Source organism: Xiphophorus maculatus, chromosome 17 (genome assembly GCF_002775205.1).
Source record: "Xiphophorus maculatus strain JP 163 A chromosome 17, X_maculatus-5.0-male, whole genome shotgun sequence".
Classification (NCBI taxonomy): domain Eukaryota; kingdom Metazoa; phylum Chordata; class Actinopteri; order Cyprinodontiformes; family Poeciliidae; genus Xiphophorus; species Xiphophorus maculatus.
The window spans coordinates 3,499,952-3,519,473 of NC_036459.1; the positions used below are offsets into that span (position 1 = coordinate 3,499,952).

Below are 19,522 nucleotides of genomic sequence, written 5' to 3' on the forward strand. Positions count from 1 at the left end.
AAATAAAAGTGAGTAGCGAGATAGTTGAAAACTAAAGGATGGGGAAAATAAATTAAAAGAAATATGGAGAATATTGTGAAATTTAGATTTTGTTTTATCTTAATTATATATAAATCAAGAAGACATACAATGTTAAAACACCAAAAGATTGATGTAGAACAGCAGCATCCTTTATCTCTTATCAAGTGAATAAAATAAGTACAATTATTTTAGTTTTAAACCTAGATGACAAATCTACTAAAAAGAAAACACCTTGTTGCAAAAATGATCTAAACAGTATATTTTAGATTGCAAAAATGTGGTAAATCAGAGGTTACTGACTTGTATGTTTGCATTTGTCCAGCTATGTTTTAATTGAACTATTAGTAAAATAGCAAGCTGAAAGAAAATCCTCAGTTAAGAGGACATTTGAAGTTTTAACTGACTCATAAGGGAGCATTGGGGATAAATGATAATATAATTCAAGTAAATATATTTTATTGTTATGTCCATTTCAGGATGTAGGAAAACTTGCTAACACTCTGAAATTGCATTCACAAGTGCTTTGATAAAAAGCAGCTCAGTGTTTTATCTTTTTTTATCCAACATGAGGTCATATTTCAAACAGGAATCAAAACGTTTCTAAATGTATATGAAGCTTTCAAACTGTGTGAACACATCCAAGGTCTATCTTCAAATTTTTATCCTAAGCTTATCGATGCTGTACTGCATTCTCTGTGGTTTGGCAAGTTGAAGCAAGAAGCAAACTGTGTTGTGCTATCTGGTCACACATTTAAGCTGTGCTGTGCTATAAAAGGCTCTGACATCCCAATCGGTCAAAATGGCTACAGGGTCATCAATCAGCCAATCAGCTTTGCCAGCCTGTGGAGCCCCCGTCTCCATGGGAAACACTCTTCTCCATCCCTTCCTCCCCCACATCATGTTTTCTGTCTGTGTGCTTCATTAGCAATCATGAAGCCATTGGAAAGAGGAAGCACGGCAAGATGGACGAATTTAACCACAGCTCACAAAGCTCCAGAGAAGAGGGAGAGAGGGCCTGCTGGGGGAGGGGGGCAGTGTGAGGCTATAGTTTGGGAGAGAAGATAAGGTAGCACTGTCACAGATTTCTCAAAAGTTATACTAAAGAGAAATTCAATCAAAAACATAAAAATTAAAGACAAATTAGATGAATGATAAAAGAAATACAAATAGATGAGCGCAACAGGAAAAACGATGATCCCAGTAAAGAAATTAAGTAGAGCTGGACAGTACGCCTGAAAATGAAGTAGTTTCAGCAGGAGATATATTGTGTAATGCGAGACATGCTCATTATAGAAAAATTTAAATAAATATGAAAACAAAGGCAGAATAAAAAAAGTTTATATTAAATTAAAAAAAAAAAACAAGGTAGAATGGAGAAAAATAAAAGCAGTGTCAAGAGAGTGAAAGACAGCAAGAGGAAAGGCACTTGGAGAAGGACTGAGCGGAGAAAATGTGATGCAAGAGTGCCAGCTACAGATGGAAGGGGGGATATATAGATTACCCGCTGTGGCTTTTGCATGATTGGTGAATGGCTTGGATTGCACCACAAGGAGTGCGATTTGGGGGTGGTGGTGGTGGGGGCTTACGGAGTGGAGTGCAGCAGATAGGAAGTGCTGATACATGAAATAGACTGGACAACTGGGGGTACTTGAGTAAGGGAGACTGGCAAATAAAGCAGCAGAGAGGGTGGGAGGATCAAGAGGTTAGAGTAAATGGAACTGTGGGGACAATGCGCTGCGACCATGTGAATGTGTCCTGCTTTCAGAGACAGAAGCCCTTGAACCAGCAGGAAGAGCAAACAGCATCCTTACTATTCCATTCAGTTTAAAGCAGAAGCTCATTTAGTAACTCAGAGCGAACATTTTGAAACCCATTTATTTTGATGCAATCTGTTAATTAGATTTTTTCAACGTTAATTACTACACACTGCAGTCCATGGGACAGCTCTAATCAAATTCCATTAAAATAGCCTGGACTATGAGACAGTGTTCTCAAACGCTCGAGTCATTTATCAACCAAATTTTAACCACACTGACAACTAGTTACAATGCATCACAAGGTTCTCTTCATTTTACAGAGTGGTTACACCAACATTGCCTACATTATGCCTACAAGTGTGTGGAAGTACATTCATGAGAAGAGACAGTTAATGGAAGGCATCATGCTGATTTCTGAGTGTTTTTTGTGAATTTTTTAGCTCGCGCCAATTTGGCAGTTGTGAAAAATATGAAAATAGAGAGGCTCTGACATTGGGATGTCAGACCTTTTATGTGAGCTTTGCAACCAGGCACGACTTACAATTGTGGAAGCAGGGTCATGTTTAAATGTTGCATTTCAAAACAACTATTCTTTTCAAGTAATTTATCTGGAATGATTTACTTTCACATGCATTAGAATTAAGGAAAGGCTGAAAGCAAAAGATGCTGGGTTGCATTCCTGATTTGCTATCCTTTGCTTTGTGCAAGTTAGAGTTCATTTTGTGTAATTTGGGCTGAAACTGCTCATACTGATTGAACTACATAAAAACAAGGTGACAGATGGGTTTTTAATAGTTGAGGTAGTTTTCTTTCATTTCCTTTCATTGCTTTGCCAAAGGCACTTTTTAATCAACAACACCTTTATAAAAGTGATGGTTGGCATTATTTGACTGTTTTTCATGATCAAATTTTTTTCAGAACAGCCAAGTTATTTCTTATGACTGAAAGAGAATAGTATCCACCGTCTTTCAGCCAGTTAAACAGCAGTATGCAGCAACAAGAGGGAGAAGTTGAATATATTTCAATGCTATATACAGATAGAGAAAACTGTAGCTTCACTTGCAATTACTCCTTCATCTCTCTAAAGTAGTTTAAACCCGTATTCTTCAGAAGTTTTTAAACTAAAAATTCTTGAAGTCTGGGATGTACAGAAACCTTTGTTCAGTAGATTGGTCCATATTGCACTTCTTGTTGCTCAGACTATTAAAGCAAATGTACAGTCTTTGCACTGTACATTAGCAGTGCAAAGACTAGAATTTCTGTAATCACACTAGTCTGTGTGATACTGGAACAGAAGACGGTCTGAGTGTTTTTTTGTGACTCAACATGAGTTGTGGCCGAAGACATGGTTGGTCCTAATTTCAATGTACAGGAAGCAGGAAGAAAAGTGAAGGAATACCAGCAAAACATGGATGGTTCCACACAGGCAAGCCAAAACAAAAACTCTTAGGAATACAACTTCACTCAAAATGTGAATTAATTATATCTTTTAATAATACCAAGACTGGTTTAATATCAGTGATAAAGATGATGATGTTGGCGTATCACAGATATAATTAGTTGATAGAGATTTATGCTTTTCTGTGCCTCTAACTTTCACTGCTCGGAAATTAATGCAAATATTCATATTCAACACCCAGACTGTGGAACGATTTGTTATTACTGAGGTCAATCGAGCTAGAGAAATAAAAATGTCAGTATACTGCTGGCTACCATCCCAGTGTTGCTCAGGCTTTAGTCTACGCCAAGAACTTGGTTATGTTGTGGTCAAACGCAAACAGATTCTAAAGCAAAAGCTGAGACTGAATTGCAGGTGGGTTGAGTGACCTATTTCTGCTCTGAGGAGAACCACTCAAGTGTGTTACTCCCTGTGAGACAGAGTTTATTGCCCTTTTGGTGGGTGAAAAACATCCCTGTGTTTTCTTAGCAGTCTGAAACGATGGAGCCTCAGTTTTATGATTCCGTCCAATGGCAGAGTCCGAGAGGCGAGCGCGAGTGTGTGTAGTAAATCAAGTCCATGGAGATCACAGAACAGGGAGAGTCTGATATGATGACATTTTTGTGCGTGCAGCAACACTCAAAGACAAAGCCTGCACACACATTTGTGCACAGGAAAGAAAGAAAAATTGAAGCCACTGGCCATTAATTTCACTGCATTTGTTGAGATTTATGTCCTGGAGAGAAATCATGATCACAGGCACAGCATCGCCAAAGATGTGTGTACATACTGCACCACCAGACAACTTGCTGTTGTGTCCGTCGCACCACAAAATACTATCAAAGAATGTTATTTAAAAGAAAAGCACATGAAAGACAGGGGAAACTTGTGAACAATGTTCTGACAAGAAATCGCTGTATTTATGCTTAAAGTACAAAGTAAGAAAGGGAGGGAGGACAAAAAGTCTCTGTGGCATTAGCATAGTAACTTTAGAGGTTACAGAAAGCATTCTGGGACTTTGTTTTCGTAAGATACAGAACATCTGGGTGTAGGCATATTGGTGTGAAAAGCTGTGAATCTACAGTTATAAAAACAAGCAAAAGAAAAAAAAATCTTGAGCATTATTTAAAACAGGAAAATAACTAGCAACAAGAAACTGCATCAATGTAGTTGCACCAATCATGCTTTTAGATTAGGTGGTCCTGGTCATTGGTGGTGTACAGCCTTCCACCTCTAATATGTAAAATGATTGCTAGTCTGTGATTACATAATCCCTAAAAGGACTGTTTAAACCTTCAGAAAATATTTTTTGTAAACCACTACTGTCTACCACAGGTGCTACACCACCTGCTTATAAACTTTGCAAGAACCTCAAGTTAAAAAATAAGGAGCATCGTTTTAAAATGTGATGCTGTTCACTTCAAAGGCATACTTCTGAGGAATACCCTTGTTTCCAGTTAATTATATCAAATGACGATCTGTTCAAATGGGTGGTATTTTCTTAAAGAAGAACAAAACTCTGCAACCTTCCAGTATGCTAAAACTGTGTCACTATGTCAGAACTTTTTTAAAATGGTAAATTGGCAAAAAAAAAAAAACAACTAACATCCTATTTTAGAACATCCTTCTAAAATAGGATGTTGAAGTTAGTACATTTAGCCTGTAACATAAAGACTTCTTACACTGTAATACAAAAATTATAAAGGGGTATCTCCTATGGAGGATGTGCATGATCCAACTTAAACTAATCAGCTGTAGATAAAATCAAATCAAATTTTATTTGTACAGCACATTTCAGCAGCAAGGCATTTCAAAGTGCTTTGCATCATATCAAACACAGAAACACAATGCAACATAGAATCAACAATCAAAACACGACATTAAGTCAGGTTCCATCAATAAATTTGTAATTGATTAAGTTTCAAATACAATCCTAAACAGGTGGGTTTTTAGTCGAGCTTGCATCCATAGAAGGTTTAGCTGTTACACTCCTACTGTGTTATATGGAACAAAATACCAATTGCTATTTTTATTCAAATAAAAAACATGCTTAAATCTCTTTTAAAAATTATATTGTTAATGTATTTAATTTAACCAGATAACAGTTAAACATTTTAAATTCTACTTGTTGAGCATTTAATTTTTAAACCGTTCCATTTTCCCTTTCGAGCATTGTTGCCAGTCTACAAAGATCCTTTTAAAGAGAGCCAAAGACTCAGGTTTTTACTTCACAACTATATACTTAGGGAGAAGAACTGTATTCTAAAGAAAAAGATTGTTAACAGAGGAAGTGAAAACAGAAGACTGAAAAAGAGGTAGGCAAAGTGGAAGGACAGGGTACAAAGAGCAATACAATTGGGAATGGAAGAAGGGTGCTGGAATGAGATTGTATCAGATAAAGATCCTTCTATCTGACACTTTAGAAAGAGCGCAGGATTCATTTTGTTCTAAGTGTTGGATCATAAATTTGCACTGGTGTGGACGTCAAGATAACAAGCAGTGTGCTAATGTCAAAGACTTGCAGAGAAAATGTGTACCGCTGAGCAAAGAATGGCAAATGAAAGCAACACCAAGATGAAAGCCCCTAAAAAGCTGCGTACAGCAACCACGGATTTAACCTGTTTTCATGTGGTGGCAAAATTATTCAGCTGCTACAGCAAACCACTGAGAGGGTTTCAATCTGTGCATGTGTAGATTTTCTCTGTCCACTAAAACAAAAATCCCCAGACGCAGTGAAATATCAGCAATGCAATTACTTACACTGATAGAATCCTTTTAAATCAACTGCTGATAGAAAAAAAAAGTTTCAAGAAGTGGCCTGTGTAGTTGTGCCTGATGACGGATTTCTGTTCTAATTCCACTTTGCGGTGATTTTTCATGTTTCCTTTAAATTGGATTCTGGCCTCTGTTCAACAGCTGAGCTACAGATACATGACTGTACTTTATCTGGGTGAAAAATGTACGACACACAAATGTGTCATTTTCCCCCCCTCTACACCGTTCCAATTTTGTAGCCAGTTCCAGATCTTGGGTTTTCGTAAAGCTTGAACGACCAATATCGATTTTAGCCAATTTCGATTTATGTAACAGCACTTGACAGTACAAAGACAAAAGACAAGCACTGGAAGTAATTTTTTTTCTAGAGTTCCTGTTCTGAGGAGCTGTCAATAGTAGAAGATAAGACAACATGGAGTTTTATTTTTAAAAAAGTGTTAGTAATATCTCCAACTATGGAAAAAAAAAGTGTTTTTGGGAGAATTTGAGTTATTTTCAAAGTGTGATTTCAAAGCTTTAAAATTATGTCAAACACAAATGTGAAACAAAAACAAAATTACAAAACTATATACACTGTAAATCAGCATTAACTTTATGATGGCAATTAGTGAGGGAGCGACATCACTGTAAAAGTAATTCCTGTAAAATATCTACAGAACGTAGATACTTACTTTATTTCCGAGACTTTAAAAAGACTGCCAATATTCCCAAATCCAGCATATTTCAAAACAAAGGTTGAAAATAACAAAAATAGAGCAAATTGGCTGTACTGCGTTCAGCTTTCCTGTTATCTGCTGAATGTCTTGCTCCATTGCAAAGGCATGCAAAGATGTCTGATCATGTTATAGGAGACAGGTTTCCTTCTTATGTCTGTTCCTCCTCTGATCATATTTTAAAAAAGGTCACAGATATTAAACACTGATACTGATTTCTCTTCCGTCAGTAACAATATCTAGACCAGTGGTCCCCAACCACCGGGCCGCGGACCAATTGGTACCGGGCCGCACAAGAAATAATGAACTACTTCCGGAACTTTTATTTTGAAAATCCTAAACCGGATTTTACCGGTTACGTCTTGCGCGTCAAAATTTAGCCAACTTGCAGCAGAATGACATCGGAGTACTGGGCGCGCACCCCCCCACCTCCGGTCCGCAGCAAAATTGCGAAGGGCTGACCGGTCCGTGTGACTAAAAAGGTTGGGAACGGCTGGATCTAGACCGATAAGTGTTGTTGTCAGGGCAGGGTAGCAGCTCTCTGTGTAATGTGGTCAAAAATGAGGGGGGCTGGAAAGGATTTGATTTCCAACTGGCCAGTCACTAGCCAAGGCCAATTAGGCTAAAAATCCTCCAACTCAGTCTTTAGGTGATTTATCTCCACATATCTATTGTTGTCTTTCGTGATTGTTTTCCTTTTTCACCAATTTACTAAATGCTAGGCTCTGTGTGCACTGCTGGGAAAAGCTTTTCAAATGAATGTCACAGGGCTGTTTTGTTCTTCTATTGACATGCAAAAATTGAAGGAACAGCCTGAAACATTGCTCTTTATTTGAATTGTCCTATTATGAAAAGCAGAATTATCCAACATGGGGGAAAGGAGCTGCCTTGACTGTGTAAGGTCAGCCATTTTAAATTAAAATAATTGGACCCAAATGCCACAATTGTAACATTTCTGCTTAATTTTATCTTTTCAAGCTTATTCCAAATTAAAGCAAACTTTGCAAGTAAATATTAGTTTTCAGTTTCCAGACAACTATAATCAGCATTAATTTTAAGCATTACGCCATTAACAAATTGAAGCCCATACTCTCTATGTAGGATTCCTTTACTTTAGTGCCCTATTGACATTGTCATCAACTTGCAATGTAATCATTTTTGGCCACTGCAAAACTCTACAATAAATAAACTGTTGACCGGGCCCACAGTCAAGTGACCTCATTATCAACAAGCTGGCTCACTTCACTGTACCTGCTCAATACTGATGCCAATAATTAGGCATTAAGTCTCCCCATTGTGCTGTTGCCTTGTTTCTCACTTGTGCTAAATAAACACAATGAGAAATAAGATTAATGTGCACTTGTGTTTTACCAAGAAGTATACATTTAGTGTGAATCAAGTAAAATGCTCTTAAATCAGGTTCTGAGCCATAGCACTTGAAGTAAAAATCAGAATGCAACAGATATTGGAAAGCAACAAGGAAAGGTTAAGGTTTATGAAGGGGAGAGAAGCAAAAGAGATAGAGGAAGCTGAGGATAGGAGAGACTTGGCAAGCCTTCACCCTCCCACTGTTGGCAGCAGAGGCACAAACCGTTTGCTCACAGCAGTACATGCATCTATTAGTATTGTTCCAGGAGATAATAACTGTGTGTGCACAACTTTCTGTGAACGAATGCACGTGAGCAAGGGTGTCAATTCCACGCTAAAAGTGGCAAAGGAGTTAGAGTGAGGTGACAGACGAACGATGCAGTGCGGCAATGGAAGGTGTTTGAGAAAGCGAATGTTGGTGTGTCAGACGGCTGCGGTAAATGTCAACCTGACAGAAAAGCTACAGGCCAAGGAGCAAACAAGTACAAGTTTTAAATACAACTTCTATTGATGCTAGCAGCAGAAAAACACTATAAAATGCTGGTTTAGATGGTTTAAAATTACTTTAGCTGGAGCTTGATCAGAGGATTTTTGAAATATAATCTATTAAAGTTTGTGTATAAGAATCTCGGTGTCAGCTTGTAGGTTGCCAAATGTAGCAATAGCTTATAGGAGTTCAATTCTACAGACAGATTTTTTCCCCCTCACTTGAAATAAGCAGTAAAAAATAAATAAACAAATGCTCCAGATCACAGAAATGTTACACATTTTCAGTTTTTAAATTTATCAGAAGCTGAGACTAAAAAATATATATTAAACAAATATTAGGCCAACATATTTTGTCTTTATTTCTGTATTCTACAACTTTCCACCAGAAGGTATCTTTGAATCTCCCTGAAAAAGTAATACAATTCCCTGCCAAAATGAATGACTGCACTTCAATATTGGATGGTCAACACACCAGCGGGATAAGGAACCATAGGCTTTGGCAGTATTAATCATTTTTAGAGTAGCCCAACTGACCACACTAAAACAACAGTAAACACTCTGACGTTAAGAGATCCAGCTGGCAGAAGAAGCATTTAAAAAAAAAAAAAAAGAAAAAAACACTGCAGTACTCAGGCCAGCCTTTCTTGGAACTTCCCCTGCAAACACCCCTACACATTCAGAAAGTCAACCAGCACAGCGCATAAAGAAACTGAATTTCTATAGCTGGGCTCTGCAGAAGCTACTGCACATATACACACGCGCACACACCCCTGCTTGGCACCCACTTTTGCCATTAGCTTTATCTGTCAGAATTCAAAGCCATGAGTCCAATCCCCGTTCGTTTTTTTTTTTTTTTGAATAGATTTTGCAAGCCCTGTTCTTCCCTTTATGCTCCCGACTGTCCCCTGGGAAACATAGAAAACGACGGAGGAGGGGAGGAGGAGTGAGGAGATGCTGATCGCTGACACAGCTACAGAGATAGCCTCTCTTGTTGGTAAGGGATATAAAGAAACAGAATGAGAATAGGGAGATGGGAGGAGACGCTGAGATGGGGATAAGAGTTGCAGGTGTGGGGACGTTATGCTGGGGTAAGCTGGTGAAGGATTCCCACTTCAAATCGCTCCTCTTTCAGCCTTTCAAGGTTGTTTTTTATTCACATCTTTGAAGTGATAGTATATTCCTACTTACACCGGGTCCACACACGTGCACAAAGGTAAAGGCAAATGTGTGATAGTGGTGGAAATGATGGAGAAGTAAATAAAAACAGACGAGGTGACAGGAGGAGGTGGGTGGACTAGGTGTGTCACCTCTGCAGCAGTAGCCAGCCATTGACAACTCAATAACTGAGGAAGTGACGGCAGACTGACATGAAGCACAGGAGAGCGTGGAGAGGGAGAAAGTAAAGATGGTCTTCACCAAAGCTGGTGTGTATCCGTTTGTTTGTTGAGGTCTAAAAACAAATGATGCGGAAAAAGACGAAGGAACTATGGAAGGCAAAGGCACAGAGACTGACAGATTCTTTATGATGACAGCTGACTCCAGTGTGTGTGATGCATTTTAACCCTACAGCCAAGGCAACGATGTGTGGCAACTGCTGTGTTGTCAAGGGAACTATTAGCACTGAGAGGCCAGTGTCTGCTTCGTCCTTGCTCACACATACACTCACTCTCAATCTTCTTGCATAAAGGATTTCTCTTTATACACCACATATGTGAATTTGTACGATAAAAGTAGTTTATCTGTCAAAATTGACCTCAATGCAATGACAAGAACATTACTTTTTATTTTCCCTCAAATGTACTTGATAAATGTGAAGGAGGAGAGCGCATATCCGATTGTCACTGCTGCCATTGTGTTACATATTTGCGTCGTAGTTCAACTGTAGGGAAAAAAAAAGATTAATCTGAGAAGAAATAAATCATGGATGCCTGGAGCCTTTTCCTCAGGCTGGTTAATCAGATTCAAGTGACACATGATAAAGGATGCAGAGTATATTCCGTCTCCTGAGCTGTCCAGAAGCTAAAGGACAGCACGTCGACAAATATGGTGTGGAAGTACATCAAAATTGGGCGCCATCTTAGCACTACATGAGTGCAATATATTTATGTTAATTAGAGATGCAGCAATCAGAAATAGTACCAGTTCTGACCCACCTGTACAGATCTTAGCCAATTCCCAGTCTCTTAAATATTTGACAGCATTTTAAATAGTTGATATGCCGCCTTAAAAATAGCTGACTTTTAAATTAGGATAGTATATTATCAAATTAGAGCTGCACAATATATGCAGAACATAGCATCATTGTACTATCAGAGTTCAAATAATACTATTGGGAGTGCTAATATCTTCCAAATATCATGAACACACATTTCACATCCCAACAGCATATCCAGCTAATTTCATCCACCTCTATTTTGGATCAATTGATAATGCAATCCTCAAAGCAATATCAACATGTGCAACATGACATTCACAAGGGAGTGTTGGGATGCAATATTGGTTAGACTAATATATTTTGTGCCAATTAGAAAATGACTGTTTATTAGTTTCTGATACCAATTCTCTAATTTTAAAGGTTAGAGGAAAAGTATTTTTGAATGAGGTTTCCACATCTTCCGTTTTTTGTAGTATTAAAGCGCCACTATGTACTGAGGCCCCATGTAGCGAATGAAAATTCAAAATGCAGAGCCATTCTGGCCGCTTGTGTGGTTTTAGAGTGTCTAACTTATTCTTGTGATTCTGGATCAAAAGGGACGTTGAAGGAACATCAAACCTAAACTGATTAAAGGGCAGTAAGGGTAATGGGAAGCAACCACAACACAGAAAGAAGAATGGAGATGGGGGTGTGAAAATGCTGTCATTAATTTAGCAAGGAACATAAAATGCTAATGAAGTGAACAACAATGGCAGCAAATTAAGGAAGAACCGGTAACAGTGAAGCTGCTTCATGGGCCAGAACAGGACATGGAGAATCAGATGACCAAAGACGGACTAACTTGATGAAAATCTGCATTCAGTTCATTTTAAATGTTTTTTTTTTTTTTGTCTAATTTAATGGAAACACGTTATGAATTTCAGCCAGCTGAATAATGCATCTAAGTCATTGCTCTCGTTTTTATCATCGTCGGGTAAAGCTTTTCATGCAAAAGTACAACCTAAAAGGCAGAAAAAAAGACAGTTGAAAGAAAAAGCAAATGCCACTTCATGAAGAGCATTAAACTATCGCCCTTATTGATGTGGAAGAATACTGCAGTGCCCTTCATGAAGAGGAAAAAGGCTAAGAGGATTCCGATGTTCCCCCAAGTACAGCGTGTGCCGGTGTGTCCACGCTCTTTAGGTTATGCTTATCATAGTGGACTTTGAAGTTGGAATGCCGTCACACGCGCTTTACACAGAAGGTCGCTCTTGTAAAAAGAATTGCGGCGATAAAGCGGTGGGCAGGCTTCTCCCTTCCTCTCAAATCTCTATCTCCATTCAGTACAATCCATCTTTCCGTCCCCGCGTTGGTGTGAATTCGTTTATGTGGGCCACTCGGTTCACCTTCAGGCTATAATTCACTACTTTCAAGGAGCGAAGTCACCCAACAGTGAAACTGACACACAAACAGGCTGAATCGGGCTTTAAGTAAAACAGCTGCAAAAATCAGAGGATGGACTCCACTTGTGACACCAATTAGTCCAAAGTCATGCAAATAGGCTATTATCGGTAACGAAACTTATGGTCAGTACTCAGCTACAACTGTTAATGGCTTTATGCTCCTAATGTGGTTTTCAAGGTCAGCCTTTAAATTACAGATACAATCTCTATTTAAATTGCAAACTAGCGCAGCTTGCCACTTGTCCTGCAGTTACTGTTTTGAGCAACAGGACAAAAACAGACACAATTACAGCTCAATTATGACTCACAGTTAGGATGGACTTGAAAGAGCATAGACAAAGGATGAATAAATAGATCTGATAAAAAAGGAGTATAACTTAAGCACTTAGAGAAATTCTTTTGAGCCCCACTTAGGTTTGTCAAACCATTAAACTAATTGCAAAATGTGGTGACGATCAATTGACAGCTGTGCGGCAAGATTTACAAGTTTTAATATCCTCATCTACCGCTTAGGATTGATTTTTGCTGTTGGTACTCGACTGAAATCATTAAAAGCCCCATCTGGGTTATATATTGCTGTCTGTCTTTTTTGGCTGCCAACTAAAATAATATACCTTTAAAAAAAAGTACTCACCCCACCTGGAACACAAACCTTAAAGTGCTAGGGTGGTATGTTAGAGACCAACGCAAAGTAGCACAAAGTTGTGAGGTGAAACGAAAGTCAAGTGTGGCAGAAAAGGAACACTAAACATTACCTGAAACACACTGTCCGAACACTGAAGTATGGTGGTAAAGGGCTAATGCAAAGCCACTGTTGGAAAAAAAAAGCCATAAAGAGGTCCAGCTTAGAGAACAAAACCGATTTTTGGAGGCTTGAACTCAGTTGAAGTTTAAAATTTTACTCAATCTGTAATATTTACCCGTGATGTTAATGTGCCAATTTGACGCTATGAAGCTTAACAGATATTGTATGCGCTGTAAACAACCGTGCTTTAAAGTGAAGAAAGAAGTGCCAAGCTGAACCGTTAATTCAATATTTGGAAATGTGGCCAATACAGACTGAACAACTCTGTTCACTTCCTCTGCTGCTATTGATAAAACTACACGCAGACTACAACTACAACAGAAATTCTACTGGAGGAATCCAAGTCAATGGGAGAAAACCCAGAATGTCTGTGAAGAGAGATTTAAATCGAGCAGAATGGCACACGAAAGAAATGGCCAGGTTCATACTACTACATTTAAAACCCACTAAAATATATTTAAATGTGTAATTTAACATGATAGAATGAGAAGAACTGAAAACCTTTTCAAGGCTCTAATGTTATAATCCAAGATGCTCACATGGTCCAGTGGTGCAAAGTTATTATTGGACATGGATGGATATCGTCTATTGCTATAAAACATAAGTAGAGCTGCCTTCCATATTCGTGGTTTGTTTAACTGCAAAACGTGATTGGGGAAAAAAGGACCTTAGGGGCAGTTCAGTCCCTACCGTCTGTCTCACTGACCAGGAAACCACACTATGCATTATTCATCTTGTCTACATGTTCGCTCTCTCTGTCTCTTCCCTTTCTCTCTCTAACACACTCACACACACAGAGTACATGGGTATGCTGAAGCACATGACTGGAAAACAAAGCCAGTGCAGGGAAACTGGGGCTATATGGTAAAAATCGAGTGCAACAGCAAAGGAGGGATGAAGTGGAGCAGATAGACTGTGAGATCTAGCAATTTTGCAATCGACCCCATGCCAAAATAATTTAAGCTTGATCGGAAATCATTGTGAGAGCACGGATGATGCAAAAAAAAAAAAAAAAAAAAAAAAAGAAGAAAAAAGTTATGCTATCCTGCAGGCATGAGTGAGAAAATAACATAAAAAAGAGGGTCAAATCCATGAAGGAGACATTTCACAAACAATGTGTGAAGAAAGTCAAACATATTGATCAGAGCTGCACTGACCACAAACAGGCATAGACAAAAGACAGACAAGTAACACTTCAATTATCCAGTTGCCACTGTGCACCTATGGTAGAGGTTTTATAGGGATTACCACACACACAGGGAGAACAGAAAGCAAAGCCCTCTAGATATTATGAAGGTACTGGGTTTATTTGCATTTAATTAAAATGCTCACCAAGAACTGTTATTAAGGCAGAGAGATCTAGAGGCAGGCATTAGCAAGGCATCTGTGATGCCACGCTGGCAGAGTGACTCATCAATGCTCGACAACACAGCCTCCTGCAGGTCTAAAGGCAGTCTGTGCCAACCCCTACCAGCGGCAGTCTGGTGCAGTTTTGATCTCACAAGGTGGGGGGACGCAGGTGTGAGGGGACCCCTTTGAAAGGACAGCAGAAACAAAGGTAAGTTCTTAAAACTAAAATTTACTTTTCCTTCCGCAGAGATAAAATAACTGGGGGAAATCAGGAGATGGATAAAACCAATTAGTTTTAAGTTAAGTGAAACTCTGGGAGGCAGATTTTCTGAAAAATCAAGCTTTTGTTGTTCGTATCCAATGCAACCAATTGTGTACCAAAATGAAATCAGCATAAGGCAAGATCATAAAGATGAATATAAATGTAGAGATATAGTCGAAGCTGTTGGGCTGTAATCAAAAGCTTTCCGTGCATGTTTTGCTTTCAAGCCTACAAGTTCCGGAGAATTTAAATGTGCAAGATAAAAGATATGAGTAGGCAGCCGGGGCAGCGCAGACGATGAGAGACCACCCAGACTGAATGAGGTCAACTAACTGACGGAACGAAGGCAGAACACTAGGCAGTCCACTTATACTGCTCTGGTAACCGCTTAAACAAATTCATATCCTCTCCTCGGTTTTTGCTTCCTCACCCACCAGGTGGTCAGTTCTTAATAAATTATATAAAAAGGAATTTTAAAGTGGATCGTATTCATCTAACCCACTTATTCAAAAATAAAAAGTATAAAGACTACTAAAATATTGGACTTGAAACTATGCTGTAGTTTTGGTGAGACGTTAAAATAGTAAAGGGCATGAATCCGTATCGATATGGCTCTGAATGATATACTTGAACAGTTCTTTATTCAGCAATAAACGAATGAACTGTTAGAAGAATTGGATTCTAAAGTTTAATATTATTGAAGTTTGCTTTTTTCCCCTCCAATCCACACAGGAGTTATATCAGAAAGGTCCTGGTACGTTCTTGGCTCAGCCATGCCATGAATTTGAAACGACTCCAACACCAAGATGACTGCAGACAGTGACATTGGTATTTTACATAACTATGGACTCCAAAAATGGACAAATTCAACCTCAACTGAAATTTGCGGCAGCCAATAAAGGCTTCTGGACAAAGATTTTCGGAACAGATCAGATAAAGACAGAGTTACTTGATTTCAGTGAATAATAAGTAAGTTTGGAGGAGTCAAGTGAGGTTTTCAAACCTAAGAAAACTGTCAAGCATTATTAGTTGGAACAATCATCAAATTCTTCAAGTCTTCATCTTAAAGAAATAGTTAAGTTCTGTTTAGTTTCTAAGTTCAACCTTAGACACAGCTGAGTGCTCCAGCACGATAATCAAAACTAGCTTCAGGATAGATAAAGTAGACTTGCTATTAGCTTTTGGACAGTTCTGCTCCAAGGTACACAAACATTTTCTGTGAATGTGGTTAAATGTGGATCTCTGCCATGAAATATAACAATTAAAGAAAAACTAACAGGTGAGATCAAATAATCAACCAGTACTAATCTGGAAGTTTATAGATCCCCAAGACAATAACCATATATGTTAATGTGTGTACATATATTTAGTCTTGCAGGTAGAATTTTGACCTTGTATAGATTGGTTAATTCTAACGTATTCTAGCAACTCCTGTGTTTAAGTTGAAGATGTGTTAAAATTTCTAATTAATATCCCAAAGCAAATATAACATCCAGAGCTATGGTGAGTGCATTTGAACTTTTGACCTGAACTGTGTGTACAGAAAATGTAAAAGCAAATTAACTGCTCCACAGATTCCCACAGACAAAGAGATTTTACATTCAGAAACTTGCACAGGATTTTAAAAATAGCTTCCAACTTTTAGGTGAGGCACATTGCTTTAATGCCAGCAGCACACTGTGATCTCAGCTTGAATGACACTGTTAGATGAGCGGCATTTTAATGAGGCAGTAAGAAAGGTATAAATATTGTTCTACCAATTTATATCTTTCATTAATATTACTGACTCTGTTTGAATCAAAATGTCAGTGCTCAGTTCCCTTGTGGTTAGCTTGAGCTTTTGAAGTTGCTACCTAAAAGCATGTAGAAAAATCAACACGGAGAGTCGGTGACTGAGATAGTGAATGGAGGTTTTTTGTCAATGGAAGGTGGGATGTGAGAGAAATTAAATGAAAAACATCAAAACAGAAAAGGGAATATCTGGGGATTGGTGTTTACAGACGTTTTCTCTTTTTTACCCCTCAGAATTGTGTGCCGCTGATTTGGTTTCATGCTGGGAACGGGAGCAGTGTCTGTCAGAGATTAAAACTGCACAGAGGGAGCGGGAATAGGGAGAGGCAGGCGGAAATAAGGGAGGGGAGGGGTGGTGTGAGACGCCTGAGATGATAAACACTAAAGTGATTTTTTAATAAGTAAAAATAATTAAAAGTGAAACAAATGAAATGAGTAATAATCAGGGGGAAGTGATGGAACAGATACAGGGGCAACAAACCAAAGCTTCCCAGTTTACTGCATGCCACACTAAACATGAATGTTTGCCTCAAAAGAAATTACAAGCTTTGCATAAATGGACACATGAAAGCAAACTACGGATGGAAAAAATATAAAAAGGGTATTTCCCAATATACCAGAAGAGATTACTTTATGGTTGTATCCAAACTTAGCTTCTAAAGGATACAAGAACAAGACAAACAACTAATTAGAGAGCAATAAACCGCATCTGTATATAGAAGGCTGAAGACCCCGAATAAAGAACAGAGTCAACAAGTTACTAACTCAAAGGGCTTGAAAGTGCAAAACAGTGCTGAGAAGCAATAGTGAGAAAAATATTTAATGAATGCAAATGACTATGCCACCAAAAGTCAAATCAAATGTTATTCACCTGAGACACCTTAGGAGCAGCTTTGAAAGCTCCCGCAATCAGATGCTATTCAGAGACGATCAACAGCAGGGATTGCACATTACTCAAGTCAAATATCCAAATTCATGCCGGAGTGTGGTACACCTTGATAATGTCTTTCAGCTGAATTTGCTTGGATAAAAAATATGAAGAATAAAAAAATGATGTGTTCTACCTCCAACATCTTTCATCATCACTTCAATTCTGCTGCAACTAACTTGCCTCATTAGAGCCTCAGCACTTCCTCTCACCTCTTCAATCCAACTCTATCTCAGGCTGCCCAATCCTGTAGAACATTACACGAGCTTGGGAATGTTCCAGTTAGATGGAATGTCATGTTTTTGCACACATGTCATTCTAGCCTTGTTAACATCAGGTCTTCTTTTCATACTCCGAAAGAATAAGTCGGTAGACCAAGGGAAAGGCCTTACTGCATCCATGTAGGTGATTGTATTCCTGTTGAGAGTGTATTTGTGTTGGTATAAGCTCAAACAGCAGATCAGTGCAGCCAGCCAATCAACCCCCACGCTGGGCTCAGGACTCATTATATGGCTTGGTCATGCTTGATAACTCTCACCTACCTGTGAAAAACTTGCTGACACTACGAATGACTGGTCAGGGAAGGCAAAGTATGAGAGGGTGTGTGTGGGGACAAAAAAGGTTATGTGCATAATAACAGTTTAATTGAATCTGTAGCTGTACAGAAACGACCGGGGACAGTACAGCTGGGTGATGTGTTAAATTATTTACTATGCCTTGTGAAACCATTCATACTCCTTTAACTCTCATATTTCGTTACATTACAACTACTAGTTCCCTGGGGGATTTACACTTGAAACTGGAGGTTCACTTTCCATGCAGGGCAACATTCCTACACACACAGCCAGAGTTACACAGGAATGGCACAGATCAAATTCATATTTCAGAATGGCTCAATGAAAGTTCAAGCCAAATTCAATGGAGAATCTGTGGCAAGACCTGAAAATTGTTGTTCACAGATGCTCTGAGGTTGAGATATTTTTGCAAAGAGTGCCAAGAATTCAGCTTTCAGATATCCATTAGATAGACTTATATTTGTAAAAATAACTTTTATTTCAAGTATCATTTCAACATTCAATTCTAATGAATGTGGTGTGCTGGTTTATTAAGTAAAAAAAAAAACACTGAAGTGTGTCAATGCATTTGATAAACTGTGAAAGTTCAAGGAATTTGAATACTCTTAAAGAAGTGTAGATTAAGTTGTAATGCTAATTTTAGACTTGTAGTTCCCTAAATAAAAGGCATATGCTGCCTTTTATTGGAAGTTAGGATCAGCAACAACAAGTTTGAAGAAGAGCAGCAGAAAACTGAAGCAAACTTCTGAATTTTTTTCATCTAGTTTCCATTAATTGGTTTGAAGCAAATAAACTAATCTCTGAAGTGCTGTCAAAGTGTAACTAAAAGTCCTATAATAGCTGCAAGAAGTACCGTAATGATTGCCAACATGAACAAAATTCCTGGATGACAATCGGGGGCAAAATTAAAAGTCTAGAAAAATGCTTTGAAACGTGTGCTTTATGATTATTCTTTTATGTTTGTATTGACAATTTAGTTGGCCATGTGAATAAGACATTTCATTCTGCCCTAATAAGCATGAAATTGGACAAAGCTTCAGTGAAAGTCTTTTCAGTTCTACAAACCATGCATTTATGTAGATTGACATCTGTAAAAACAACCAAAATTCAAAACAATATCTAGTCCATCAGCACCTCTGAACAAATTCATAGGGCATCCTTGTCAATCAAATTCCCCTGGTCTCTGCATCCATTATTTCCCACTCAAGGATTTTGCAAAGGTTGTCAGCTTGCCCCACACAAATCATTTTTAACATGGCTCCACCTGGACCACTGGCTAAGACTCCATTTCCATGACAATTAAACAGCAGAGGACAGTGGAGTCAGCCACCCCACACAGAAAAGCTCTTTTCAGACGAGATAGGGATGAAGAAAGAGTGGAAAAAAAGAGCAAAAGAGAAAATGTGTGTGGCCTGGATAAGTGGTGGCGGGATTATAGCTAGTTCCATCATAGCTTTAGTCCGTTCACTGCTTCTTATAAAAACCTATTAGCATGTGAATGAATAGGCACATACTGGATGGAGTTTTTAAAGTCCAGGAGCACCGATCCAGTATCAGGTGAGCTTTCTGTCAAAAGGGAATAAGCAAGCAAGGATGGGATGTGTATGTGTGTGTATAATCCAAAGGGAGGGAGAGGTTCTTTTTTTTCCTTTT

The 19,522-nt window shown here is 38.5% G+C and overlaps 1 protein-coding gene across 1 annotated transcript in view; it reads right to left on the reverse strand.

Annotated features, from left to right (window-relative positions):
* Positions 1-19,522, reverse strand: part of snd1 (staphylococcal nuclease and tudor domain containing 1) — a 188,817-nt gene that overhangs the window by 106,086 nt on the left and 63,209 nt on the right. The gene's annotated exons all lie outside the window — the stretch shown is intronic.